Source organism: Heteronotia binoei, chromosome 6 (genome assembly GCF_032191835.1).
Source record: "Heteronotia binoei isolate CCM8104 ecotype False Entrance Well chromosome 6, APGP_CSIRO_Hbin_v1, whole genome shotgun sequence".
Taxonomy (NCBI): domain Eukaryota; kingdom Metazoa; phylum Chordata; class Lepidosauria; order Squamata; family Gekkonidae; genus Heteronotia; species Heteronotia binoei.
In genome coordinates, this window is record NC_083228.1 from 38,133,299 (window position 1) to 38,160,006 (window position 26,708).

The 26,708-nt window shown below is 45.5% G+C and overlaps 1 protein-coding gene across 2 annotated transcripts in view; it reads right to left on the minus strand.

The window, feature by feature from the left end:
• SLC16A12 (solute carrier family 16 member 12) overlaps positions 1 to 23,632 on the minus strand; it is a 70,487-nt gene extending 46,855 nt beyond the window's left edge. The window contains exon 1 of one of the 2 annotated variants that reach the window (XM_060241299.1): positions 23,529 to 23,632. The gene's annotated coding sequence lies outside the window, so the exon portion shown is untranslated. Of the gene's footprint in view, positions 1 to 12,694; positions 12,847 to 23,528 lie in introns of those variants that run through there. The other variant, XM_060241298.1, reaches the window with a different exon arrangement.
• Between the last annotated feature and the right edge of the window lie 3,076 nt (positions 23,633 to 26,708).

Here is a 26,708-nt window from a genome sequence, read left to right on the forward strand (position 1 = left end):
TGGCTTGAAAAGGACATAACACTTCACATGCAGTTCATAAACAGATGAACGGTAGAGCTGCTCCCCTCATGCAAACACAGGCAGGTATGGGAGGCCTTGGGTTGACCCTCTTTGATAGCCTGCTTCAGCCCACTCCCTGCCCGAAGAATGCCACCCTTCCCCCCACCAGCAGCTTTATGTGTGTCAATGGAGCCCTCCCCCATCTTTCTTTTCATCCTTAAGTATATGTTCATTTCTGAACTTTTTTCAAAATTTATCCACCATACTGATATATCAATACAACTTACAAGCATGTGCTAAAAATAAAAGGGAAGTGCTGTGACACCACCGATGATGGCAGCACCCTCCCTTGAAAATCCTGACTATTTAAGACACATGTGGGAGAGAATAAACTGACTCCACAACTGTGAAGATGCACAGGGAGGGCAGATGTACAGAAGTGCCCTGCCCAAATGGATTCCAACAAGAAAATCAGGTGCGCAGAAAAGCCTTGACATTAGCTCTCAGGCTTTGTGCCATCTTTCTGTTCTCAGTCACTCAACAACAGTTCTATATCCTGTTCACTTACCTAATCCTTTCCTAATGAAAAGTATACCTGCATTTAAGTGACACATAACCTGATTAAAAGTGCACCACCCACATTTTCAGTTTTGCCCTTCCAAACACTGCCTTTTCATCAGCTGCACCCAATCTTCCAAAGAGTGAATTGGCCCATCACTTTCTGACAAGTCCAAACCAAGGCTAAGGTCATGGGCCAATACAATTTTTTTTAAAATGTGCCAAAAAAAAAAAAGGGAAACCATCATGTGATATATAATTGTTGCTTCCCAAAAGCGGCTCCTGACCCTTTAAGAGAGAGGAGGGCATTCTAGCAGTGTAGCTGTAGTCTATGACAGAATGGCTTAGAAGCAGAGTCAGAAGGGGCTATATAGGTCATCTAGTCCAATCCCTGTTGAATGCGGGATCAACCTAGAGCAGCATTTCCCATTTGCAGGGTTGCGACCTAGTTCTGGGCCAAGCAAGCCTCAATGCTGGGTCACCAGGGGCAGCCCAACTGCCCGGCCCTCTCCCCTTTCTATTTATCTTTGATGCTGCAATGCAGTGCTGCACTCCAGCCTGCTGCCTGTAGCACTCTCTGAGCTACAGAGACTGTGCGCTGGCCAGAAGCCCTCCCCCATCCCTCTCTGATGTTTGGAAACATCAAAGAGGGCAGTGAGACTGCACGCCAGCCAGGCATGCTCCTCCACCCCTCTCTGAAGTTTGGAAACATCAGAGAGGGACAGGGAAAACTCCTGGCCAGTGTGCAGTCTCTGTATCACTCCCTCAGCGTCCTCTGCCCGGACCATGGGGAGAAAACTGGGCCATGAGGGGGAAATTTTGGGGAAACCCTGACCTAGAGCATCCCTGACAAGTGTTTGTCCAGCAGCTGCTTAAAGACTGCCAGTGAAGGGGCTTCAAATAGTATATCATGTATAAAAACAGCAAGGCAAAGGAGAGGAAGAAGTATAATTAACTTTACTTGGTTTCCTGTGCAATCTCTAAAATGGAGAGTGCAACTCTAGTTACATACATTTCATGTGACAGCCAGCCCCAGGAAAAAATGTTTTAAATTATATTTATTTATACCCTATTTTTCTCTGCAATGAGTTGCAAAGCAGTTTACAATATCGTTTCCCCTTTCTCTGTGAGGCAGGTATGACTGAAAGAGAGTTACTGGCCCAATGTCACATGTCGAGCTTGCATTGGAGAGGGTGACTGGGTCTTGGTTCTTCCAAGGCAGGGGTGGCCGAACTGCAGCTCAGGAGCCACATGTGGCTCTTTCACACATATTGTGTGGCTCTTGAAGCCCCCATCATCCTGTTGGGTGGCTTGGTGAAGGCATTTGTCTCTTTAAATCATTTCTCCAAGCCAAGCTAGCTGGCAGCTTGGAGAACACATTTAAAGTCACTTTCTTTCCACTTCTCCCTCCCCCCCATCTCTTTGCCTTCCTTCCTTCCTTCCTTCCTTCCTTCCTTCCTTCCTTCCTTCCTTCCTTCCTTCCTTCCTTCCTTCCTTCCTTCCTTCCTTCCTTCCTTCCTTCCTTCCTTCCTTCCTTCCTGTTTTGCAACTCTCAAACATCTGACATTTAGTCTATATGGCTCTTATGTTAAGTAGGTTTGGTCACCCCTGTTCCAAGTCCTTGTCTGATCTATTCAGATTTTTTTCTCTCCCAATATGTTATGATCGCTCTTATCATAGGCTTCCCTATTTGTTTTTAATGCTAGTGGAAGCCTACTGCAAAATCCCAAACTCTGTTCAAACCTGGATTTGACAATCTGTTCCAAGGATAGAGCCACAGTCAAGACCAGCCAAAGTGAAATGAGTTGACTGAGACAAAAGAGTCCTACCAAAAGGCAGCACATCTGTCAGTCATGTACCCACCGGGTGGGTGGATGGGGGGCTGTGGGGGCACTACCCCCTGACCTCCAGGGTGCAGCCCGCTTTCTCTCTCTTTTTTTGCCAGAAGAAAGCTTCTGAGAAGCACTAAGCCCTGCAGTAGATGGGAAAGGTGTCTCCTGACTTAAGCCCCCTGACTTTTAGACTATGCCCCTGACATCTGTTATTCCATTTATTATTGCGTTGGGTCACCCCTTTTGGATGGAGATTAGAAAATTCAGACTACAACCAAAACAACAAAAATACAACCGACTGTAAAAGAAATGCCTTTACAGTATTTGCTGGATGTCCCATCCTGCTGAGTTCACTGATTTACATTGTGCAATCTGTCTTGAGTTTCTGTGAGAAAGGAGGACTATGAATGAACACACACAAAGCTGCCGTATACTGAATCAGAGCTTTGGTACACCTGATCAGCAGCAACTCTCCAGGGTCCCAGGAAGAGTTCTTTCACATCACTTTTCTGCCTGGTCCTTTTAACTGGGGGTACTGGGGACCGAACCTGGGACCTTCTACACACCAAGCAGAGGCTCTTCCACTGAGCCACAGTCTCTCTTCATAAATAATGCATTTTTTTTTAAAGTAAGGAATGCAAAAGGTTGAAGGCCACCAACTTTCTGCTGGTGAAAGTGGATCATTCTGTGCCTTCCACTGCCCCATGACAAGAGAAAACCTGATAGTAAGGATTGCAGGGCCTTTATTAAGAAAATACGGGGGTCAGGGGGCTACAGGAAAGAGAGTTAGGAGAGATCACCCTCCCTGTCCCTTCCATCAACAGTTGGTGAGCCGGATACATTGTGGAAGGGAATGCAATCGACAGCAATCCTTTCCCACTTCCCCTTTCCTGCCTGAACATGAGCAAACCCTTTTCTACTAATATGAAACTTTGACCGGCTCACACAACTAATGGCTTGCGTTTTGGTTTTTTAAAAAAAGAAGAGATCACATTCTGTGAGTAAAAAGATAACCTGACACAACTGAGATAAGTCAGCACTTTCTCTGTGCACAATGGCCGACTGGAGAGTGCTGAATTATTCATATTCCCAGTGGTTTCCATATTAAGTCAGTTTCTTTTTTATATCCTAAGATTTCAAAAACCAGTTTTTGAGCTTTTGAGGCTACCTCCCACCCATCCCCCACAAGTAAGCTACTGCACTAAGGAAAAGGTCAGAGTGTAATATCTGAAGAACCACCAACGTATGCTGTAAATGAACAACCATGTGCATTTCTACAATCCTGCAAAAGTCCATTTTAGTCTTTTTTTTTTTGTCTAACTCACCCCTCTGCCTAGCAACACGCCCCTTCTGGCTCCATATCACATGTTCCTGTGCTCCAGAGGAGGCAGAAACTACAAGCACATTTGGCTAACCTTTGTCCATTTCTGGCTGCACGTTCAAATAATGCCTCTGTTTCTGAATTAAGAGGAGAGGACAAAGAAGAGAGAAACATAAGCAAGAAGAGGATGTCAGGGCTTCCATTTTGCTTTCCATTGCCTTGCATTTCTGGATGGGCAACTGTTTTGGCCTAGGGCAACTAATCCCAAGGGCCAAGAGGCAGCTATCTCTCAGAAATATCACACAGAAGACAAATATGGGCAGATTAAGCTGCTCTCTGTATGACATATGACTCATGAGTGGTTTTCCTATGATGATAACAGGTTGGAACCGGCCTTGGAAAGTTTTCAATTTTTTGTCTTAAAAAACTTTTTATTGGCCAAGCCCAATTCCAAATTCAACCAACTGTTGTTTTCAAATTGAGAGGATTTTGTCTTCTCATAATCAACATCTTCCTTAAAAATTAACTTATAGTGAAAAAAATTAAGTGTGGCCTAACTAGATGTTGGGGATTTGTGATGAATCTCCCCACTGTCACCTGGTCACCTACTGGTTATCTGGGCATGTGGTGGCAGCAATGGTGATAGCAAAGAGGAGGAGCAAAGACCTACAATGGTAAGAAGATAGAGAGACCCAGAAGAGAGTGGCCCACTGAAGACATCTTAACCTAAGGCCTTAACAAAACCTTGGAGGAAGGGCTATGTCCATTATGTATATCCTTGTGTTGAAGGGAGATCTCCACATTTCTGAAGGGGTGATATGTGTTTTGGTGGCTTCATCTATAGTATTGCATGGGGTGTGTTTTCACTCTTCATCAGTTTTAACAATCTTGATTAAATCTTTATTTTGCAATTAGAGGAACTGGAACATTTTTACACAAAGGGAGGAAACTTGGAAGGATGTTTGCTTTCACTGTTGATATTCTTCCTACTGAGGAGCTTTTTAAAAAACTAAAAAATTAAAGCAAAAACATTAAAACAAACAAATGGACAACGGTTAAATAATAAAACAAATGTCTGCTATGATATATTGGCATTTTTCAGGCTCCTCAGATTAGACTGTATTTATTTGATCAAGTTTTGTGCAATTTGGTCCAATTAATGTGATTTTACTCTTGTTAGTTTTGCATCCTGAAATATCAGCAAATGACTCTATTTCATAACCTCTATAGCCAATGAGGAAACTTTTGTAATGGTATAATTTCCTTCCTGACACTGATGATAAGATCTTAGAATTCTCATACATCTTTTCTTTGATACCAAAACGAAAAATCCCCTTCAAACATGGGAAGAAATTTAGTAGGAAGCAAGGTGTGCTGCCTGACTTTAAATCTTCAAAACGATGGTTTGTCAAATGCATAATCACATGCCACTCTTAATCTAAATTTCTGTCTCTTGTCACATGGCTAACATAAATGTGCTTTCTGAGTATGTTCTAATCAGCAACTTGAAGGGCAGAGACATTAAGGACAGAATTGAAGACAATGGTCATTTACACACACATACAAACACCCCAATCTGTTGAAGTCAGGATGAAGCTGTTAGAGATGCAACAAGTACCCACCTATAATACTTAGTAATTATCCGTCAGCTAGCTTCATTTCCAACTCATGCAGATTACATGAATTAGTTTAAGCATAGCCATGTGTAGCACCCCATAAAATGGTAAGAACCATAAAATGCAAGATTGATGTATGAGTGCTAACGGTGATAAAATCTTGATTAAACATTCTTATCCATTATTTTATAAATTTTTAAAATCACTGTAATTCCAAAAACAACAAATAGCTCAATGCTTCCTTTAAAGCTGTTGCTTCTGAAAGATTAGGCCATCAAATTGAGAACAAGAACAATAATTCTGTGATCAAATTGTTCCCCCCCAGGAAGGACACACAAGTCAGATGGTAAAGTCAGTCCTCAAAGACCTCTCCCCTTTCATCCACACTACCAAATATCATGTTTCCCATGAGAAAGTTTGCACTTTGAAAATCTATTATCTCTATTATTTTCCATTTGGCAGGAAATCAGTGTGTGTAAGTTTTTTTTTAAAAAAAGAAATTGTAAGAAGACATTCTTTTTATATCAGCTGCTTTTATGATAGTGCTATTTCTTCCAGAATATTATTTATTCATTTAAATAATTTCTAAGATGTCTTCCCAGGAAAACGGGGTCTCCAAGGTGGCAAACATCAAAACATTTCAAAAGTAAAATAACATTTAAAATAAAGTATATGTAAAATAAACAATTCAATAAAATGTATAAACAGACAAACACACATAGCAACTCAATAAGAAGGGACAGCCAATGGTAATTTTTCTGGAGATACGGCAAACAAACCCAAAAAGACTTCATCTGCTGGCAGAAAACAATAGCAGAGGTAGACAGATGAATCTCCATGGGGAGGAAGTTCCAAAGTTCTGGCACCATAACTAGGGATGGACATGAACCTAAATCTTGTGACAAACATCACCAGTTCCAGAGGTTGGTGCCCATCCCTATCACCACCCTCCATGTGGTTTTGCAGGTTTGTGTTGGAAAGTGGGGGGGGGGGAGGGAAGAGGATCACTGAAGTAAATATAAACCATTTCAGTGATCCCTTTCGCTCCACCTTCCTCTTCCCCTTGAACTTCACTTGCATATGGCAACTACTTGCAAAAGCCATTTCAAGGGTTCCCTTTAAATGGCTTTTGCAAGACCTCTCCCCCCCCCCCCCCCCCGCCATTCTGCTCGTCCTGGGGAGCCACCACCAGCAGAAAGGAGGGTGGGAAGATTCCCCCTGAACCTTATGGGCCAAACCGATTAAGTAGATGGGGAGGTTTGTGTAACGTATTGAACTGCAAACTGGGATGAACCCCACTCCCTCAGTTGTGCCCAACCATAACCAGAACAAAAAAAGACCTTTCTTGGGTTATCACCTGCCTCGCCACAAATGGTGGCAGAACCTGAAGCAGGTCCTGAGTTAGATCCCAGCAGAAGCTAGGTTCAGGTAGCCAGCTGAAGGCTGACTCAGCCTTCCAGGGTCAGTAAAATACTTTACTCAGCTTGCTGGGGGGTAAAGTATAGATGACTGGGGAAGGGAATGGCAAACCACCCAATGACAAAAAGTCTGCCAATAAAACATTGTGATACAAGATCACCCCATGGGTCGGTAATGACTGGGTGCTTGCACGGGGGACTACCTTTTTATATCCAAAGAAGGATATCCTGAAACAATTTTTAAAAGTAGGCAAGCTGTTTCAAGCCATGGGGCTTCCAGGAGGCAGGTTTCCCCACATTTCCCCTGTCCCAGTTCCTATGGCAGCCATCTGTTCCCATTCCATGCCACAGGAGGACTATTTATAAATTATCTGTTTCCTGGTAATTGACATATTGATACACCATTCTATCAGTACATCACTATGTTAGGAAAAAAGCTCAAAAACACCCTGCCCAGTGGCAGGGGGAGCAGTCACCGCAGGGGAGGGGAAATGGCTGCTCTGTGAGTGAAACCAGGAAAATTCGAACCTACGCATCAGGCTTTGCTGTGATCTTATCTAAATGTCTGCAGCAAAGCGGAGCATGGTACAGAATATCCAGAGAAAGCCTGGGAGGTGCATGAATGCACCTTGTACCATGATGCTTTGGGGAACCTGCTTCCCAGCAGCACTTAACCTGGGAGAAGTAATCCTTGTGAAAAAGGTCTCTGCCTCTTAGTTTAGACACTGGCATCCCAAAGCCACAGCTGAGCATGGACTCCTGACAGCTGTGCCCGTGAACTCTTTACAACATTACAAGAGATGCTAGAGCACAGTTCTGCTCAGTAGTTCAGGTATGAAATTAACTGGTTAAGGGACTCCAGTGTAGGTAAATCTGTGCTGTTGGAAGCAACAGTTATTGGTGGAATGCATGGCCTATTTCTAATCTGTCCCTGGCTGGCTGTCATGCCAAGAGGAAAGTGCTCCCTTTTTTCTAACAGAATCCCCAGGCAAATTTTGCTGCAACATGAGAGACTGAACCTCCTCTGAGCATGGAGAGACAAGGAAAGGAAAAAGATGCACTGTTTATTTCAGTAATTTCTTCTGTACTAAAAGCACACATATTCTCACAGTTAAAACATGCCACTGTAAGCACCAGTGTGGCACAGGTGGAACACTCAAACTCTTATCAAGCACTGCTCCATCAAAAAGCATTTTCTTTTTTGCTGACGGTGAGGTTCTATGTATCATTAACCTATGGCTGACTGCAAAGGTTTCCCTGAAAATCAGGGCATAATAGGAGCTTAAGACAGGCAAAGCTACAAGAGAAATTGAATCAAAATTGGTTGAGGAGTCAGGGTGTTGCTCAAAAAACTCCAGGGTCTGCTGTTCTGATAGGGGTTTATGAGAGTTCTTAGCTACAGTCCCTAGTTCCCCTTGTAGAGAAAACATGACAAATGAGTTTGAATTGAATGGTTTAAATCAGGAGTGTTATGAAGAAGAAGATGATGATATTGGATTTATATCCCGCTCTCCACTCCAAAGAGTCTCAGAGCGGCTCACAATCTCCTTTATCTTCCTCCCCCACAACAGACACCCTGTGAGGTGGATGGGGCTGGAGAGGGCTCTCACAGCAGCTGCCCTTTCAAGGACAACCTCTGCCAGAGCTATGGCTGACCCAAGACCATGCTAGCAGGTGCAAGTGGAGGAGTGGGGAATCAAACCCGGTTCTCCCAGATAGGAGTCCACACACTTAACCACTACACCAAACTGACTGTCCAGGGCTGGATCTGACATAAATGTGACTTTGTTGGGCTGAGCCATCTGTGTCATAAAATGCAATACTAGATAGCAGATATATATATATATATATATATATATATATATATATATATATATATATATATATATATATATATATATATTAAAAACTTGAAATAAAACATGCTTAAAACATTAGTGCTTGTTGGTCTTAATGGTGCTTTCTTTGTATCTCTCCCGTGCAATCCAGGGAACTGAGCAAAGGAAGCTCTGGCTCTTTCCTTCCTTCCCCAGGAGACCAGGAGGGGGAGGATCCTCAGCCAACAGAAGGAAGAGAGGCTTTGCTGCGCAATTGAGCAAGCCTGGCAAAGCATGCTGTGATGCAGAAGGAAGCAAGAGAGGGAGAAGGAAGCAGACAACAGCCAGTTGCTCTGGGGCCTGATAGGAGCCCTCTGGGGGCCTGATTCAGCCCCTGCACCACATGTTTGACACCCTTGGTTTAAATTGTATCATAGATGTGCTCTGAGAAATGAAAAATCCAAAAGAGCCTAAAGTGAGATTCACTGTGAGAAAATGACATGTGCTGAGAAAAGGAAAATGTGAGTCTAGGACACAAACAGTGTTGCTTCATACTCTGAGTTCAGAAACTAGGGGGTTCAGAAACTCAGCAGTAAAGCAAAGAGTGTGGCAATAGTTCTAAGGTCAATGCCGTTGTCTCTGTTCTACTATTCATTTAGCAGCAAAAGAAAATAATTCTCTGGCCCTCTTCCACTGTCTCATGACCGCTGCAATGCACAGCCATAATTAAAAACATGTTCACAATAGAAGCTTGTTGTCTCCTTAACTTTCCCACACAGTCCCCAAGCACAGCCATCTTTCAGAACAACCAGCAGAAACCTATTTTTTTTAAAAATGACATATGCCATTTATCATATGCATAAATAAATGGGATCTTTGCATCAATATGAGCAACTGTATATAAAGATTGCAGCTGTTTTGAGATTGTCCCTTTTCTCAAAGTCCTGCTGTAAATTCTAATTTCGGTCAAATTGTATTTTAGGAAGGGGGCAGGGAGAGAAGAGTACTGTTTCTCTTGTTAAACTAAACATGGAAGGTCTTGTTGTCCCTGTCCAATAATTGAGGGCTGGTTCGTTACCTCTGGAGGCCCTTTATGTGCCTCTCTAACTTGTTTAATAAGAGGACCGTGTGGGTGGACCTTATGGCTTTGTTACTATTTGTACTAGTGCCACCTACCCAGGGTTGGAGAGTACCAATTTAGAAAGCAACACTTCCATAACCATATATTTTATTACGATGATCTGAAACTTTTGTATGCTGTTTTTCATAAGAACATAAGATGAGCCCTGCTGGATCAGACCCATAGTCCATCAAGTTCAGCAACCTGTCTCATCCAGTTCCTCTGGATGGCCAACAACAGGCCATAAAGGCCAAGGCCTTTCCATGATGTTGCCTCCTAGCTCTGGCATTCAGAGGATTATTGCCTCTGAATACGGAGATTCCCCTCATTCACCATGGCTAGTACCCATGGTTAAACTTGTCCTCCAGGAATCTACCTAATCCCCCTTTAAAGCTGTTTATTCTTGTGGCTGTCACTGCATCCTCTGGCAGTGAATTCTACATTTTTAATCACTCTCTGTGTAAAGCAATATTTCTTTTTGTCCATCCCAAACCTACTGCCCATCAGCTCAAGTTCTAGTATTTGGAGAGAGGGAGAAAAATTTCTTTTTATCAACTCTCTCCAATCCATACGTAATTTTATAAACCTCCATCATGTCCCTCCTTAGCTGTCTTTTTTCTAAACTGAAGAGTCTGGAACTCTTCACCCCTTTTCTCATTGGGAAGGTGCTCTTGGATGCCCACCACAGTACTTTTTTTCAGCTCTGCAATGTTCTTTTGGAGATATGGTGACCAGAACTGTGCACAGTACTCCAAATGAGGCCATACCATAAATCTATACAGGGAAGGGACAATATAATATTGGCCATTTTATTCTCGGTCCCTTTTCTAATACCAAACATAGAATTTGCCTTTTTCACCACTGCAGCACACTGCGTTGACACTTTCATCAAGCTGTTCCCCAATGAATACAAGATCTTTTTCCCTCTCTGTCTCAATAAGTTCAGACCCCACTAGCCTATACTTGAAGTTGGTGGGGTTTTTTGTCCCATTGTGCATCACCTTACACTTACCAATAATGAACTGCATTTGCCACATTGTCGCCCACTCGCCCAGTTTGTAGAGGTCCTCTTCCCAGTCAGCCTTGGTTTCCATTATCCTGAATAATTTTGAGTCATCTGTAAACTTGGCCACTACACTACTCACTCATAATTTCAGATCATTTATGAATAAAGAGTTAAAGAATTAAATAATACTAGCCCCAATACTGATCCTTGCAAGATCCCACTGCTTACTTCCCTCCATTGTGAGGACTGTCCATTGATTCCTACTCTTTGCGTCCTGTCATTTAACTAGCTTTTAAATCCATACGAGAACCTGTCCTCTTATCCTACAACTGCTACATTTTCTCAGGAGTCTATGGTGAGGTACCTTGTCAAAAGTATTTTGAAAGGTATATAATGTCTACTGGATTCACACAACATAGGATCCTCAAGGTGGTGAACGATAAGAATAATGTTAAAATACAAATATATGTAAAATATTTTTTCATATACAAATTCTTCAACAGTGGCTTTGTTTACCACAATAAATGGTACCAGTATTACTTCAGAGACCTGGGATTAGGCTATTACTGTACCTGTTCATAAGATCCATCTGGGCATAGGGCAGGGGTCACTGGGGGAGTTGGGGGGGAGGCAGTTGTGAATTTCCAATGCTGTGCAGATGGTTAGACTATATGACCCTTAGGGTCCCTTCCAGCTCTATGGTTCTATGACTATCAGCTTGTTAGCCTGGTCTCTTCTCTTATTTATATATCATAAGCTAGTTTTGTGGTAGAGACTAAAACATTTTAGGGAAGGTGCAGGCTTTTTCTGAGGAAGGCATTCCATTTGGATCTTTGTCTAGTTCTTTCCCATCTGGTAGAGAAATATTTAGCCCCCCAAGGGGTGTGATTTGTGTAGCCTTTGTGGATCTAAAGGCAATGTTTGATCTAGGTTTGCCAGTATTTAATGGTAGGTAGAGATCTCTCAGAATTACAACTGGTCTCCAGATTACAGAGATCAATTTCCATGGAGAAAATGGATGCCTTGGAGGGTGGACTCTCTATGGCAGTATACTATACTGAGGTCCTTGTCTTCTCAAACCCCACCCTCCAGAGGCTCCACCCAAAAATATCCAGGAAGTTCCCAGACAAGAGCTAGTAACTGTATTACCATACCTAGGGAGCATTTGTGAATTGAACTGCATCTTCCATTAATCGCGTACTTTTGCATCTAAAATGACAATACAACAATCCTATTCCATGTACTCATTGTGGCCTTGAGAGGTAATTGAGAAAGAACATCCCTTTATCCAGGAGGGTGAAGCAGGATTGCCTTTTAGGCCCCATCTTATTCAATCTCTATCTTAAATCACCTCACTGGGGCACTATCAGTGGTGAACTCCCATAGCACTGTTCTAGCCACCTGCAGGTTTCCATTACTACTTTCTGCTGGTGATGCTGTTCTTTTATTTAGATCCCCCATGGGTCCAGATAGGCTGGAATTATTGTAATGGTGAAGGTTTGGCAATTCATTGCAAAAACATATAAAGTTATGGTTTTCTTGAGATCACCTTGGATTAAGGAATTTTCTTGGAAGTTGAACGATTGGCCAGTTAAGCGGGTATCTTTGGTTTCTTTTTTAAATATTCAGACTATCACAATGCAGATTCTAAACCTCATATTTTTGGGCTGTCCCCTGCATTTCTGTTGTCCACAAGCCACTAGACTAGCCCTTGGCTAGGACTGGAGGCCTTAAATAATTTGTCAGCCCTTGCTAGAGCTTTGTAGAGAATGTTCTATGTTATTTTATTTTTTTTGGTATTGCACCTTCTTTTAGCCTTCCATTTTACTTTTATCAGTTGATAGTCTCTAAACATCAGAGGGCTTTTCTTTTTCCAAGGTGAAATGCTTTTCTGAGGTTTTCCAAGGTGAAATTCTGAGGTTCTGCTGACTAGATTTGAAAGAAGGAGGGAGGGAGGAAGAGAGAGAGAGAGAAAATAAGCTCTAGGCAAAATAAAAAGTCTTTACCTACTGTCAGATGATGATACAGGAAGACAGACAACTATTTACAGAGTAGCATGAGAAACTGTCACAGTTTCTGTCACACCCATGCCACTAAAGTAACATTAGTAACAGTACTCTGCTTACACCTATACTAATACAACAGACAATTACAGTTTAAAAATGTATGACTTCTGTTCTCTATATGTGGGCTATGTTGGATCTTGACTGAAGGTAAGTGGGCAGCCCCATGATGCCACCTGTCTCCATTAAAGCTGATGTAACTGTTTGTGGGAGGGGCTCACAGTTGTTGTAGAGGTAATTTGCTGGCCCAGTGGAAAACTTCTCACCATGAACCAGAGCAGGGAAGTGATAAAATAAGCCAGTTTGGTGTAGTGGTTAAGTGTGTGGACTCTTATCTGGGAGAACCGGGTTTGATTCCCCACTCCTCCACTTGCACCTCCACTTGCACCTGCTAGCATGGCCTTGGGTCAGCCATAGCTCTGGCAGAGGTTGTCCTTGAAAGGGCAGCTGCTGGGAGAGCCCTCTCCAGCCCCACCCACTTCACAGGGTGTCTGTTGTGGGGTAGGAAGATAAAGGAGATTGTGAGCCGCTCTGAGACTCTTCGGAGTGGAGGACGGGATATAAATCCAATATCATCATCATTATCATCATAAAATATTTCCGTTTGATGAGTGGAATGCTGCCATGTTGGTGTTAACGCCCAAGAAGGACTTGGTTTCACTAGTAATAGACAAATCACTAGTGAATAGCAGTTAACAGAAGAAGGAACCATTGCTTGCTGAGGAGCTGGATAAGATTGTCTGGGCCCTGTTCTTCTTGCATAGGTAGTTGGAAAGGGATGTGAGCGCAAAGTTAATTAGTAAAGGGAGGAATTACATTTTGTATAATTGGTTTTATTGCTATAATTATTTAGAAGAAGAAGAAGAAGATATTGGATTTATATCCCGCCCTCCTCTCCGAAGAGTCTCAGAGCGGCTCACAATCTCCTTTACCTTCCTCCCCCACAACAGACACCCTGTGAGGTGGGTGGGGCTGGAGAGGGATCTCACAGCAGCTGCCCCTTCAAGGACAACCTCTGCCAGAGCTACGGCTGACCCAAGGCCATCCCAGCAGGTGCAAGTGGAGGAGTGGGGAATCAAACCCGGTTCTCCCAGATAAGAGTCCACACACTTAACCACTACACCAAACTGGCTACACCAAACTGGCTATATTGTTATTGCAGGACTATGCCTTTCAAGCTGCATATTACAGTCTGGTTATGGCATAGTCCAGTTTTTTGTAATGGAATTCTTTTTTTAAAAGGAGTGAATGAAAAGATTGCAGCTGTCATGGGCACCCGAGTTGACAGCACCAACAGAGCCTGCAGCTGCCCCCTCATATGCTCCAGGAGCTATCAGCTTGCTGCCGCCTGAGTCAGCATTCCCTGCACCTGCCCTGGCAGCAGTTGAGGAGGTGCAGCTGCAAGAGGAAAGCCCACCAGACTCACCCCCCCCCATGGGTAGCTCGGTTGAGGGAGCAACTCCGCCAGGACTTAGAGACTTGCTGGAGAAACACACTCTTGTGGGAAAAACGGTTGCTGAGTCCTGAGTTCTGACAGGAGCTTCGTCGTGTGCTAACTGAAACATCACTGAAGGCCATTTAGCCCCCAGCTTGTGACTGGGCTCCTTATTTATTTATTTATTTATTTATTTTATTCCACTTATATCCCACCCTCCCCATCGAGGCGGGCTCAGGGCAGCTCACACAGACATGCAAGTTAGGGTTGCCAAGTCCAATTTAAAAAATATCTGGGGACTTTGGGGGTGGAGCCAGGAGACATTGGGGTGGAACCAAGATCAAGGCTGTGACAAGCATAATTGAACTCCAAAGGGAGTTCTGGCCATCACATTTAAAGGGACAGCACACCTTTTCAATGCCTTCCTTCCATAGGAAGTAATGAAGGATAGGGGCACCTACTTTTGGGGCTCATAGAATTGGACCCCCTGGTCCAATCGTTTTGAAACTTGAAGGATATTTTGGGGAGAGGCACTAGATGCTGTACTGAAAATGTGGTGCCTCTACCTCAAAAAACAGCCCCCCCCCCAGAGCCCCAGATACCCGCGGATCAATTCTCCATTATTTTCTATGGAAATAAATCTCCACAGGGAATAACAGAGTTCCCAGCAGACATTTCCCTCCCCTCCCCCCGCTTTCTGACGACGCTGAAGCAGGGGGAGGGCCTCCAAACTGGGGGATCCCCTGCCCCCACCTGGGGATTGGCAACCCTAATGCAAGTGCATGATTCAACATAATAGTACAGCATTAAAACCATAAAACATCGAATAAAATAGACATAAAATACATAATGTTTCAGTGCCATGATCTCACATTTTCCAATTTTATAGTTCTCTGCATAGCAGATCTTAAGTTATCCTCTCTGCAACTGCTATACAGCAATTTGCTGGTGGTGGTTCACATGTTGCTATAAACTATAGTGGCCAACAGCCTAGTTCACAAATGCCTGGTGGAAGAGTGCCACCTTACAGGCCCTGTGGAGCTGTAGGAGCTCTCATAGGGCCCTGACCTCTTCAGGTAACTCATTCCACCAGCTTGGGGCCACTACAGAGAAGGCTCTGGCTCTAGTTGACATGAGCCTGGCCTCTTTAGGGCCGGGGATTGTAAGTAGATTTTGTGATCCAGACCGAAGTGCTCTCCGGGGAACATGTGGGGAAACGCGGTCCCTCAGGTATGCAGGCCCCTGGCCATATAGGGTCTGAAAGGTAAGAACCAACACCTTGAAATGAACCCAGTATGCAACAGGCAACCAGTGCAGCGCTTTCAGCACAGGTTGAATGTGTTCCCGTATAGGAAGGCCCATTAACAACCTGGCTGCTGCGTTCTGCACCAATGGAAGCTTCTGGGTTCGAGCCAAGGGCAGCCCCATATAGAGGGCATTGCAGTAATACAATCTGGAGGTGACCGTAGCATGGATCACTGTCGCCAAGTCGCTGCGTTCAAGGTAGGGGACCAACTGCCTTATCAGCTGTAGATAATAGAAGGCTGATCTGGCAGTTGCTGCCACCTGGGCCTCCATATTTAAAGAGGAATCCAGGAGCACCCCTAAGCTTTTGACCTTGGGCACTGGTGTAAGTGGTGCCCCGTCCAAGGTCGGCAGTAAGACCTTGGCTCCCAGACAACCATGACTTAGGTACAGGACCTCTGTTTTCGTCGGATTCAACTTCAGTTGACTCAGCCTGAGCCACCCTGCCACAGCTTGAAGTGCCATGGTCAGATCTTCCATGGAGGAGTTGGACTGGTCACCCATCAGCAGATAAAGCTGAGTGTCATCCGCATATTGATGACAACCCAGCCCAAACCTCTGGGCGATCTGGGCAAGGGGGCGCATGTAGATGTTGAACAGCATCGGGGATAGAACTGCCTCTTGTGGGACAGTTCCTCCCCTATCACCACCCTTTGTCCCCGACCCTGAAGGAAAGAAGAGAGCCACTGTAAGGCCAACCCCCGTATCCCAGCGTCAGCAAGGCGGCAGGTCAGCAACTGATGATCGACCGTGTCAAACACAGCCGATAGATCTAGAAGGATCAGTACTGCTGAGCCACCTCTATCCAGGTGCCTCTGGAGGTCATCCATGAGAGCGACCAGAACCGTCTCCATTCCATGGCCCGAGCGGAACCCAGATTGGAAAGGGTTCAGTACGGAAGCGTCTGAGGGAAGGTCTCTGCAGATAGGGACCGATATAAAATTTTCCTCAGGGGGACCCAAAGTTCATCCCAGCTAGCCTTTATAAGCCAGGATGGACATGGGTCCAGACTACAAGTAGTTGGACGTACAGAAGAGAGCATACGGTCAACTTCCTCCAGGCTGAGTGAAGTAATCCAAATCCTGACTAGAAGTCGTACATGGAGTCTCAAGTTCCTTTATTGTCTCAAAACTGGCCGGGAGGTCGTGGCGGAGTGACAAGACCTTATCTGTGAAAAAACTCACAAAAGCCTCGCAGCCTATGTCCAATTCCCTAACATTTTCATTACCCTGTGGAAGGGTAGTTAGTGACCGAATTGTTCTAAACAATTGTGCTGGGTGTGAGTTCGCAGATGCAATCGTGGCCGTAAGATGGACTCTCTTAGCAGCCTTGACTGCCATCTCATAGGTACTCATAAACGACCTATAGGATGTTCTTGTCACTTCGTCACAGGCATGCCGCCATTGCCTCTCTAGCCGTCTCAGCCCCTGTTTTATCAGCCGTAGCTCCGGGGTATACCATGGAGGCAGCTTTGAACGGGGGCGGAGAGGTGCCTGGGAGCAATCTCATCAATGGCCGTGGAATGTCGGTTATGCCAGGTCTCCACCAGCTCATTGAGAGAATCGCCAGGGGGCCAAGAATCTCGCAAAGCCATCTGAAGCCGCATGGGGTCCATTTGGCTTTGCGAGCGAGCTAAAATACGCCGGCCACCCAAACGGGGTTGGAGTGGAACATTCACACAGGCCTTCAGGGCATAGTGGTCCGACCATGGCACTGCATCAGCAGTGATACGGTTCACTGTCACTCCCGCCGCAAAGAAACAACAAATGGAAGCAACAAATCGCATCTGTGATGACCTTGCATCCACCCAGGCTCTTGCACTCCTGGTCGGATTCCTTGGCTTCCTGACTCTCAGCTCCAGACGGCCTCACTCTCTGACCCTCAACTTGACTACCTGGCTTGGCTTTGATTCAGATTCCCCTGGCTCAACCCCAGACCGGGACTTTGCTCCCGAATGCACCCAGCCCATGACAGCAGCAGCTTGGTAGGCTTTAGCAGAACATGGACTTGAGGATGGCCCCTACCTGCTTCCTGTGGAAAGGACTTCTGTCGACCCCCTGCCACGTACTACTACTCAGTGAGCAGTGGCAGGAAACGAGGAGGTGGAAATGGCATCATGAGATGTTGTGACATTTCCAGCCCCAAATCAGAAGCAATGTAACCACAATGTAATTATGCTCTAGAAAGCTCCCCAGTCTCTATGGTAAAAACCATAAGAGCGATGGCATTTCTTTCCTTTTCCACCTTTTCGCCAGAGTGGATCCTCCCATAGGTTGCCAGCAACTGGCTGGCAACTCTAACAGCCAAGCCAGACATATAGGTTTTTAAAGAGTTGGGTCCCATAGGGGACTCAAGTTGAATCCAAGAAATGCAGACCCAGCTCTTTAAAAAGCTGCATGTCTAGTTTGGCCCTAACTTGACTGACAACAAAACTTTTTGCAAGCAAGAACATGTTCTCTAACTGAACCCAGAGAAACTTTCTGTTGCAAGTTTCTGTTCACAGTTATACGCACGCATTGGCAATATAAACCTTTGTTGTATTGCTCATTTGGTTTGAGTTAAAGAAGTTCTTTTTTGAAACCGATGGACTCCCACTTTGTTCTCTTGAAATTTCAATTCCTGATTTAGTCCCAACAGAATCTGCAAAAGCTGAACCCTTCCTTCCTCAGCCTCATGTGGCTCCACTGTACTGCATACTGCCCACGGGTCATAAATTGAGCACTCAGATATGAAAAATACCCACTCTCATGTCCATTTTTCAGCCTAATTGAGCATTAACAGCTTTCAATGGGACATTACAGAAATGCGTTAAGCCAGACTTCCACTAAACACAAAACTTCAAGAAAATGTGTTCCACAAAAGGTCATTGTAAAAATAATTATAGCTTGATTACCTTCTGTAAAGCAGGTAAATGGCAAAACAAATCAATGGATTATATAAACAGTGGTGTTGCCCATAATGAAGGCATAACAGCTTTTTTACCCATAATCCCGCCACATTTCATTAAGTTCCTGGTTGTCCTAGTAATTTGCAAGCAATAAAAGAAAACTTCCTTCACTGCAGGGAACAGGCACCAAAGTTATAAGTGAAAGAGTGGCTGCTTCAAAACTGCTTGTTAATTCAATCAAATCACCGTACTCAAAGCCTACATACAAGCTTGTTTTCCATTCTTCTTTGAAATGTTCTGTCATTGAGAGAAAGTAAGGAGGAGGGAAAGAGTAAAAGACACAATCGACTAGAAGCAGAATTGAAATGAACCTAAGTCAGACGTAGGTGGCCCATAAATAAACATTTGACATCCAAGCAAACTATAAAATAAACGTTTCTCCCAGGTTTCAAGTCCGGTTGTGTTGACAACTGTGGTTATTCTTCCATGGACTTTAACTGGGGCCAAAGCGTCACTATAAACAAATGGATTACTGCTGTCATAAGTAAGTTTGGTAGTTGTATATTTTCAGTTAATGGGAACAAACAAGTGCAAGACATGTGCAACATAATCCTACGCATCTTATCATGTGTAAACTGGCACTAACTGCCCACTAAGCATGCATAGGATTCCACAGGCAGTAGAACACTATCTTGTTGGGTGGGTCTTTGATGGACACTGAGTTGGTGAGTCTACTATGCACATGGAGGATGGGGTGGGACCTCCTTGGTAGCATTGCTGATGCCATCATGTTTGTTCTGCCTTTTATATCATGATGTAGAAACAGTGTTATAGCCTCACCAGTTTCAATGCCAGGACTGTAGGAAGAGGAAGAAGAGAGCTGGCATTAAGGAAAGACAAGCTCATGACATTTTAAACCTTCTTTGGAGGTTTAAAAGTAGCAAAACCTTGAAAGTTCCCCCACCCACTGGGCAGAGAACAAGCAGGAAGAGGGAAAGTCAGTTCAATTGCTTTCAAGACTTACATTAGCTCATCTTCATACAAACTCTAATAGACCAGGGATGTCGAACTCATTTGTAATGAGAGCTAGTTCTGACATAAATGAGACCTTGTCAGGCCAGGCCACGTGTGTCATAAAATGTAATGCCGGTAATGGAGATATAAACTTTATAAAGGACACAAACACAATTAAAGATTTTTTTTTAAATCTCTCCTGTGTAATTGAATGAACTGGACAAAGGAAGCTCTGTCCAGGGGATGAGGAGGGGGTGGAGTCTCAGCCAGTAGAAGGAAAAGAGGCTTGGCTCAGTAGCTCTGCTGTGCAACTGAACAAGCCTGGCAAAGCAAGCTGTGACATGGAAGGAAGCAAGATAAAGAGAAAAGGAAGCTGACTTGCTCATAGGCCTGATAGGAACCCTCCTGGGGCCTGATCTAGCCCTGGGCCACATGTTTGACACCCCTGGTCTAGACAATGGGATGGCCAAACTCTCCCTTCCAAGCAGGGAACAGAGATTTGGAGAAATTAAATACTAGAAAGGCTTCAGGAAGGAAATGTCTAGAATCTTCAATAACATCGTCTTTGACCAGCCTGACCTGGTCAGTGGGTGGAGAAAAGAGCGGTGATAAAATTCCTTGGTGCTCAGGCCAAGAGAACAGACATAATTCTGAACTGAGGAGATAGCCCCCGACCACGTGCTGGCCTAAAGAGCTAGAGAAAGCATCAAAATAATGGAAATCTGTAGAAATCTGTAACCCAAAACTAAGGAGCCTAGTCCTGTTTTAGCATCTGATAGGGCAGGGGTGTCAAACTCATTTGTTATGAGGGCTGGATCTGACATAAATGAGACTTTGTTGGCCCAGGCCATGTGTGTCATAAAATGTAATGCCAGGTAGTGGATATGTAAACTTTATAAAAGACACAGACAAACACAATTAAATATTTTTTATAAATAAATTAAGACATGTTCAAAAGATTAGCTGTTTAAAGAATTAGTAGGCTGTTCAGGTGTGTATCTGTTCAGTTGCAAAACTACTTTTGATTTATTGACATTCATTACAGAAATCTCATATTCAATGCTTTGAGCCTAAGACTCAGGGGAAAACAAGAAATGTTTGGGCATTGAGAGCTTTTGTGCATAAGTTGCTTTGTGTGCTGGTCACCCAATGGAGAAAATAGAGATTTGTTCTGTAGCTCCTCTGTAGCAAGCCCAGCAAAGCAAACTGTGATACAGAAAGGAGAGAAGAAAACAGATGACAATGAGTTGCTCGAGGGTCTGATGTGGCCCTCAGGCCGCATGTTTAACACCCCTGTGATAGGGCATGTATAGAGAGAGAGGGACATAGGATCTGCATTTTACCCATTTCTTTTGTATTCCTTGCTCAAACTCTGGTGCTGTGCTAAAAGTATGCTTATGAACATTTTCTTTTTAATAAAGACTTTATAACTTTTGATGCCAGGAGCAGTTCTCTGTACCACATAGACCTGCAGTGTCATGGACATGTTATTTTAAAAGGGGCACCAAGGGGAAGGCAGGCAGCTGACAAGTGGCTATTCCTCCAAGGGCACACATGGCAGTAAACGGTCCCCATGGTGACCAGGTGCTGGACAGTGGGAGACACAGAAGCAAGGCCTCAGAACGTGACAGGGAAGTTGGGAGTCCTGACCCTCTCAGTGAGCAATCCCTGCAAAGACCAAGTGGTGGTGGTGGGTTACCAGAGACACAGAAAAGCCACACCAGGTGCTGTGAAAACCTTGGAGGGCAGTGTGGATAACAGACTGCAAGCTAGAGTTGACCTGTTCTGCCACAACAAGCCAAGGGTCTCGCCTCATCATCTTACTACTGCACTCAGCAGGAAACATGACTCTCTGCTCAAGCACAGGAGGAGAAGGTCTTTCCAAAAGTCACCAAAAAACGGGGAACTCTACCGGGCTCATGAACTAGCAGATGACTTCCTGTCCATTCATCACCCCAAATTCCTATTTCCCAGTCTGCCATTTACTCCATCCCATTCCTCCCAGTTCTTTATTCCTCGGTTCCTTGACCTCCATACTGGGCCATCTCCCCCCACCTTGAACTGCTCAGCCCTCAACATCCCAAGTACTAAAAACAGAGCCAAAAGTGACCTGAAACCCATCTAATCCAGCATCTGCACAAACACCAAAACACCAATCTGTACTTTATAAGGGCAGAGGGCAAACAGTCTTAAGCACACCCTAACTCTAAGGTTGAAAACGAAGCCCTCTCAGTTTTCTAGGGATGCGGGCAAGGACTCTCCATCTCAAGGGTGCCAGTGAGGAAGAAAGAGGGTGCTTGGGGTGTCCATAAATAATTTTTCATCAAAACAGGGGACTTAAGACATGGGACAAGGAATAAAGCATATGAACAGCTCACAGAAATGTCCAAACCACATTCTAGTGAGAAAAGAAAAATTATACTTCCTCTCTTCCCCTGTTCATTCTGGCCTGGTGAAAACCTCCTATTCCCTCTCTCCTATGGCAAGGTGGCCATTTCCATATGGGTTATCTGGCTCAAGTTCAATGCTTTTGGAAAGTGGGGTTTTTTTTCCTGCTTTCCCACAGCATCATGATGCTTTTGTGCACCCAGGTTTTTTCCCATCTTTGTCAAGCCTGCTTTGCTCTGCAGTCTTGGGGAAAATTGCAATAAAGTTTGAATGCCTATGCCTGCTGGATGGATGGGCCAATTCAGGCTTGCCAGTCTCCATGGCAGACATTTCCCCTGATCCTGCGGCAGCCATTTCCCTCCCCTGCCACCAGGGGGCTTTTGTTAAAATCAGTGATAGTTGTAGAAGCAGGTTCTCTGAATTCTCAGCTTTCATTTTTAATAAAGTAAGTCTCTATCCCTCCCTTTGCATGGATATAAGGATAGCTCAACAATGCAAAGAACTAGAAACAATGCATAGCTCAACAATGCAAAGAACTAGAAACTTACTTTAGAAAACAAATCTAGGAATTCAGAGAATCTGATACACTTCTAGTTAACAATGATATACCTTCTAATCCACTTACTGATTGACTGAAGTTTCTATCATACTTTTTATCACGCTATAAATGAAAATAACAATAATTTCTATTTGATGCACAACCTCCCCCCCATGATATATTGACATAATTATATTTTAGTGCTAATTTTCTTTTAAAAATTGAAAAAGCTTTGCTGACTCAGGGTGGGGTGTGTGCCCTTTTCTGGCAGCCTGGAGTAGGAAACCTGACTTGCGAAAGTTTCTGCAGCACTTTATCTGCAGCCACACTGGCAACAGGGTAACCACAAACCCCCATCCCTGTGTGAGAGCCACCTCTGAGCATGAAACCCCCCCCCCCATCATCAGGCACTTCCAAGTTAAAGATTTCTTGATCCTTTAGCACACGTTTGTCCTGTTCAGTGCCCCATTCCAGGTGGTGAGCATGAACAAGGTGCTAAACGAAGGCTGGAGGGAGGGGAGAGGGATGACCACACAGGTATACAAGAAAAATAACATTCTTGAAGGTGGCAAATTAAATTTAAAAACATTATTTATAATATTTATAACCCACCTTATCTCAATATCCTGCCTCACCTCCTGAAAACCCAGGTGGACAAAACAAAGGAACAACACATTGCCACATAAAAATGACACAAAATAAGTGACATAAAAATGAGTCCATTAACAAAATTAACATAACACTCAGGTCAAATATAAATGCCCAGGTTAAAAAAACAACAGCCAAACCTGCCAAAGCAATTTACCTTCCACCAAATGCGCAGAAATAAAATAATCTTTGCACGCTTTGAATCCCGTGAGTAAAAGTGCCCTCCGAGCTAATGCCAGTAGGAATCTGGACCGATCACAAGGCAAGTCCACAGTCTTAACCACAGCAACCTGCTCAAGGGCATGAATGATCAGAGCTATTCAAGCGAGCCATCGTGGGTGAAGCTCATTCCTGCTCCTTCTTAGAAAGCAAAAGTCTGCTTTTATGTCCAGTGGCATGAGCAGAGGAAGCTCCTGGAAAGGTGTACTGGCAGGCTCAGAACTTTTAAGAGAGACACAATGCTTTCCTGTTTGAGCTCCAGCAACCCTATAAACACCACATAAGATTAAACAGCAGATGTCATGAGATCTTCAGCTTCAACCCTTTGTTCTTCCATACTTACAAGGATGAATGTTCTTCCCCTCTCACTGAGACTGGAAAAATTCTCTCTCCTCTGCTGCTCCTTCACAACTCTGTTAGGGAAGAAGTGGTGAAAACGCGTGGAAAGGAGTAACTGATCTAGCCTGGGTGCTTTGGAATATGAGTTTATTAGGACTCCATCTAGTGTCTAAAGGCACCCGATGGAGTGTACCATTGTCTCCGATATTAATCAATCCACACTGTTAGCAGCTTTGAGGCTTAGTCAGAAAGGGAGGCAGGAATCCTTCTTTAGGGCACTGGAGACAAACTCAAGTTCAGTGTGGCAGAGCAGTGAGTGTGTTAGACTAGGAAGATTCTCTTTTTTAGCCTGATCCACCTCACAGGGCTATATTGTTGAGATGCTAAAATGGGGGGGGGGGGGGTATGCTGCTGCTGCTGCTGCAAACCACTTCGGGAGTGCAATGCTGCACACCATTAGGGAGAAAAGCCACGTATGGATGCATACATGAATTAGTGGAATATGAATTGACACTCTTTAACTATTTGGAGGCAGTGGTGGGCAGGCGGAGCTAAAGAGAACTTTCAATAATGTTAGTTATTCCAGGTAATTATCATTACTGCGAGTTCTCTTTAGCTCCGCCTGCCCACTGACAGCCTCCAAATAATTAAAGAGTGTCACTTAATTCATATTCCGGGATCTAATTCACGTATGCATCCTTTTGTCCCTGATGGGGATCTGAAGCGGTTTGCCTTCTTTAAGTTCCCTTAAATTGCATAGGAATGCATGCATGTGTGCATCTGCATAGAAAACGGGCTCTATATAGTTCGGGCATGGCTATGTTTGAAAGAGAACATAAAAGGAGGCGGAGACTGGCCACAGCCTTCACTGAACCTTCCATCAGCTCCAATGGGATAACTGCACAATCTTCGACAGAGTTACTCCAGACTCAAGTCGTGGAAATGGGTGGGCTGCAGTAACAACGCAGAGGACTGCATGAACCAATTCCCTCCAGATCATGGGAGGCAGACAACTCATTTTCAATTGGGGGGAGGGGGTAGATATTTTGTATTGAGCAAAGGCTAAACACTCGCCGCGCTCAGTGATTCACTGAGGCCAAAAGCTCTTTAACCCCGTCCTCGCCGATGAGCCACACAGATTCGGTCACAGACTTCTGGACGCAGCCCCCCACATACACACACCTCCCGTCAACGCGAAGCGCACCGACGGCTCCATCTATAGCTCCTCGCTTCGTTTTGCCAGTTTGGAGCTGCTCGGGTCATATTAAAGGGTGGTTTCATGCCGGGAGCCAGACTAAGCAACGGGCTCACCAGCTGCCTATCCCTAACCGCCCTCCAAGCACAAGCTCCCTCCCGTGATACAGTCAGCTCCCTTCGTATCCCCTTTCCATATCCCTTTCCCCACCTTCTCCTCGGTCGCCGTGCAGTCAAATCGCACAGCCCCAGGCACAACTGCTCCCAGCGGCCCCCAAGCGCAGCGCCCACCCGATCCCAGCGTCCTCAACAGCTGCCAGGCAAGCAGGAAGGTCCTCGACAGGCGCGCAGCTTTCCTCGTCGCGGCAGCGTTTTCGCGCGCAGCGCTCCACCTGTTGAATGCCGGCCTTGGCTTGGAAAAGGCGCAGTTTGGCCAGAGCCAGACGCTCCGGGCGCAGCCCACACACGCCTCCTCCCACGTCACAGCCTGACTGTCTCCCGCGCCAGTCCCAGCCCCTGGCGCGGCGCAACCCACTGCCTGGACACCCGCGGGCGACCGTGCGCTTCGCTCCTGGGACGCACCCACCTGCCTGCCTGCCTGCCTGCCGCCGGCTCTCCGTTTCCGACGCGCCCTGCCCTCCTACCGCAGCCGGCCTGCCCCGGCCTTGGGAGGAGAGCTTGAGAAACAGCGCCAACGGCGGCGGCACAGGGTCTTCCTCGGAGCGGCCGGCGAAGTCTGCAAGTGCAGGTTTGCCGGAGCGGTGCGCCTCGGCTGTAGGGGGGGGAGCGGAACGAAAAGCCCCAGACGGGAAGTCCGGGCCCCAGCAAGGCCTGGCCGGCCCCCTCGAGCCCTGGAATCGGATTACACGGCTTCCCTCCCCTCCCCTGGGTTTATTTGGGGCTGTGTGTGGAGTGCGGGGATTTAACCGAGCAGCGGCTTGAGGAGCGACACCGGCTCCCTAATCCGGACCGAAAGAAGCCAGCCAGAAGAGCCAGCTTCGGCGAGGGGCGGGCGGGGAGAGATTCCAAGCGGGTTTACGCGGCAGGCCCCAGTTGGAGGCAAGAAATGGGCTCCGGGTGTTGCAGACTAATGGGGAGGGCGATGCCCCCCCCCTTTTCGAGGGCTGCCCGTAGCCAAGGCGCCCTCCTGTGTTTGTTCAGGCCCAGGACCTGTTCCGAGCGCCAGGGGGCTGAGGCCTCTAACAGTGACGCCATGCCTCTCCCTGAGCATGTGAAGAGCGCTTTGGCCTCTTTGCCGAGAAAGCTCCGTTCCGCCACGCGAGGGCGTCCATGTTTGCATTTCAGTGCCCCACTTCCCTTTTGCAGCCACCCAGGAACCGGTGAGTGAATAATAACCTGAATAGGTGGGTCTTTCACCGTGCCCGTCTTTCAAGAGCAGGGCTGCGGGAATTCCTAGTTCTCATTCCTCAGAGTGGCCCTACATAGAAGCTGTAAACTAAAGCTCAAAGATAAAGGTAGTCCCCTGTGCAAGCATCAGTCGTTTCCGACTCTGGGGTGACGTTGTTTTCACAACGTTTTCACGGCAGACTTTTTACGGGGTGGTTTGCCATTGCCTTCCCCAGTCATCTACACTTTCGCCCCAGCAAGCTGGGTACTCATTTTGCCGACCTCGGAAGGATGGAAAGGCCGAGTCAACCTGAGCCGGCTTCCTGAACCAGCTTCTGCTGGGATCGAACTCAGGTCGTGAGCAGATAGTTCAGACTGCAGTACTGCAGCTTTACCACTCTGTGCCACGGGGCTCAAATATAGGCTCCTTCAAAACGCCATCCTACACAGAATTTGGTTGAAATTCAGCAGGCCTTATGATGATGACAGATTTTGCAGCCTTCTTCCACCAGAAAAGAGTGCTCAGTTCAACTCTGCCTGTTTGGCCCCAGTGCAATCTGTTTAGCGCGGGTAGGCCAATACCATTCAGAGTTGCACAGCATGTTTCTCCTTCTCTGTGGTTTACTACTCCTGATAGTGCAAT